This window comes from Melopsittacus undulatus, chromosome 8, assembly GCF_012275295.1.
Source record: "Melopsittacus undulatus isolate bMelUnd1 chromosome 8, bMelUnd1.mat.Z, whole genome shotgun sequence".
Lineage (NCBI taxonomy): Eukaryota > Metazoa > Chordata > Aves > Psittaciformes > Psittaculidae > Melopsittacus > Melopsittacus undulatus.
Genome location: NC_047534.1, coordinates 13,004,847 through 13,008,378, shown reverse-complemented (window position 1 = coordinate 13,008,378; position 3,532 = coordinate 13,004,847). Strand labels below are relative to the sequence as shown.

Here is a 3,532-nt window from a genome sequence, read left to right as displayed (position 1 = left end):
AGTTTGACAGCATCTACCATAGAGACCTAAATAACAGCTGAACAGGAACTCCTGGCCCTGAATACTGCAAGACTGGGCACCAAAACTAACACTAATGTTTCCTGGTACCTTCACGGATATAATTCTAAGTATCTGCTCTTTGCAAACGGCTAACCCACAAGTCTCACTGGTTTGCTACATAGCAGAGGTTGCGTCCTAGTCAACTAAAGACAGTGGTGAAATGCTCAGGAAGTCACATCACTGTGTCAACTGAACCACCATAGCATTTATCCTTCCTGTAGACACAAAAAATGTACCCACATACTACAACACAAATCAGCATGAAATAAAAGCCTTCTTTTCCATGAAAACAAGTACTAGCTCTTGGATCTAGAAGTACTTTTAATCTTTTTCCTCCATGTGCCAATCGCAGTCTTATCTCATTAAAAGATTCAAGCTGATGATATATTGGCATATACTACCTAGATTTTTTCTGATCGTAGTCTGTGTCCATTGTGCTTTCTGTGAAGTGCTGCGAGACAATTATTGGTATGCAGAGCACTAGGGAAGTGCTGGAAAGGCATAAATGCTGCCAGAGAACAATTTCGCTTTCAGACAAAAAGCAAATATCTCTATTGCTGTATGAATCAGGTTACGTTGTTTTAAGGACTCAAGTTCCAGCCTGGAAAGACTTGGCATAAAGCTTGTGTTCTAGTGAGAGGTGAAGCATATGCCCTTTAGGAATAAATGAAGCATTATGATGAACTTTCATAAGACTGGTAAGATGACTGCTTTTAATAACACTTTTCTAAATTCTTCAAAGACCTCTCCAAGTCATTGTCTCTCTTCTGATCTCACCTCCCACTCCAATCTTCCCTTCCCACTGAAACAAGGTTGCTTTTTCTTTTTTTTCTCTTCTTTTTTCTTCTCTCCCCTCCACCTACAAAATGATATTTCAGCTCTACTTTAGAGAGGAAATCATTTGCACAGGCTTTTTTTCCTCATACATCTGTACTGTAAAACTGAAAAAATGTGGCAATAAGAACATGTCAAACTTGCAAAATTCACTTGAGGTAGGAAACAGCAATGTGGCACAACAGCAATTCAAACTGAACACAAAGTTCCCAGAAAGTTAAAGGAAATAAAATTCTAGTTTAAAATCTTTACATTTTATCCAAATAGGATGCTAATAAGCAACCTCAATGCCTTAAAGATTATCAAGGACAGAGTAGTACAGGACATGGTATAAAGGGACGGTTCTAAGACTTCCTAAAAAAATTCAATTTAATCTTTGCTAGACAACTTAAGCTGTATTAGAACTTTAAATAATTAGAAAAAAATACTCTGAAAATCTTACTGTATTTTCCTTTTTTTTCTTTTGGTTACATGATGCTTTGTTTATTCTGTGGCCAACTGTTCAATAAGTACAAAGTTTTTATCTATTTAGCATCTCTTAGCTACTTGGTCAATAAAGGAAGCACAACTGCATCAAATCATAAATAATGATACCAGACATAAGACAGATGAATCTAACCATGTGGAAATTATGTGGTGCTTCAGTTCTGTGTGTGCGTGTGTGTCCCACTTGTGTTTATCTCTTCACATGCTTCTCACCTTCCTGCAGCCCAAATCTTACTCAGTATTACTACCTTGGTCACTTCATCCAGCCATCAAAGGAACCACTGTTAATATATTCCTCATTCATGGTGTGGAGGAAGGTACACTGGTACATTTAGTGCTTGCATTTCATGTGAAGATATAAAGGAAGAACAACATGATACCTCCATACCATGCCTAGCAAACATTACAGTTTCTTCTCTTTACCTTCCCAGAAGGATCCAAGTACTTTTTGGAGTAAAACTAGCTGCTAAACTGCAAAACACGCAATATTTAATCCCCTACTTGATGTCTTCTCTTCCTGTGCTAAATGACAATATAAAAGGAACGCAGGTAGAAGAGTGACATAATTCTGCTGACATGCATGTGACTTGATTAATGGCATATTAAACTTATCAGCCTCATCATGATCTGTTGGACTGATGGGTAAGTCTAGACCTACAAGCTCATAGCTTGGATGACAAACCTGGAAGTGACAAGAAGGAGCCTATTAGAAGAGTTATCTTTCCTTCCCCCCTTGTACTTGAAGGTGCACAGAAATAGAAGCTGTCCATGAAAAAGACAGCTAGACAGGCTAACTCCCATCTATCCACCACTGGAGAGAAGTGGTAGAGGCCCAGCTGAGAGCAGCACACACATACTTACTAGTACCTGGCCCTCCCCAGTAACAGTGCTCCCAGAGCAGCACTTGGCAGAGCAGCTACAGGCACATTCCTTCCCTCTGGGATTTTTGTGATCCTCTTCAGTGAAATATTGGGTATAAATGCAGTCAGTTTGGAAGATGCCTTTTTTATTTCCTACGTACAAAACCCAATTCTCCCTCACGTGCCATGAGGTTTTGCCTTAAAAGTACATCTGATACTGGATTAATCTTGGTTTTCTCAGGAAGAAAACCTTTAACCCAGTCCTGTGCTGGCTCTCATCGCTCTGGCCTCTGGCTGAAAAGCAGCAGCAGCCAAGCTTGGGCCTGCTGATGAGGTTATTGTTCCCTCCCATACACACACAGACACGCACACACACACACACAGACACACACACAGAGCATCCCCTCTCCCTTGTCAGGAGAGCTGGCACACAGGACAGGCACTAACCACATCAGGCTGCTCTGCCCAGCCAGGCTCCTGCACACCACCTCCAGGCAGTCAAAATTGCTGTGAACCTTGTCAATAGTCAATCGGTTTGTAAGCATACTGTGTGCAGTACAGATGGTGCAACTGTCAACAGCTCTTTAACCAACACAGTAAAAAAGAAAAGCAAAATGACTTTGAACACCAATGTATTTTTACCTTTTCAGACTAAGTTTTTATTTTGATATTACAAACCATTTTTCTTTATTCACAAGTCACGGTTGTGATATAAACACTAATTTCTAAAGACAGATATACATATTTTCTGGGTTTGTAGGGTGTTTTTTAAATCTGTTTAGAAGTCACTATATTCCACATATGGTAGTAATATTTTTTTCATAAGTCATATTATCAGTAGTTATTTATATAAGTGAAAACATTCCCAATATATATTGTAAAAAAATTTCAAATGCTTTTCTTACATAACTATTTCAGACATACATTTTAAAATGGCTACTAGGAGTACTGTAGGAGCTTTATAAACAAAATATTTTCTAATATGGGCTGCACCCTCAACCTTTCAAGATTATTTTAATAGACTAAAACACCATATAATCATTTGGAGAGTGGGAGTTGTAAAGCTATCTCATGAAAATTAAAATTGCAAATAAATTTCGTAATTCCCATGTTAGACATTTTGTGTGTGCAATTCCAAAAAAAGATGTATCGTCCACACTTTGAATTGGAAGCCTAACATTTGGTAAACATTTTTCAAGTTGCTTTTATCGAGGTGTTTAAATGAAATATACTTTTTTTTAAATAGGAGGCTTGTTTTGTATATTTTATATAATAAATGTAGGGATTGAACT

At 38.1% G+C, this 3,532-nt stretch overlaps 1 protein-coding gene across 4 annotated transcripts in view; it reads right to left on the bottom strand.

Moving 5' to 3' along the window:
• Positions 1–2,875: 2,875 nt before the first annotated feature.
• The window catches only part of RBFOX1 (RNA binding fox-1 homolog 1), a 1,270,800-nt gene continuing 1,270,143 nt past the window's right edge, over positions 2,876–3,532 (bottom strand). For all 4 annotated transcript variants that reach the window (XM_034065465.1, XM_034065469.1, XM_034065470.1 and 1 more), the window contains one exon: positions 2,876–3,532. This exon is cut by the window's right edge and continues 1,971 nt beyond it. The gene's annotated coding sequence lies outside the window, so the exon portion shown is untranslated.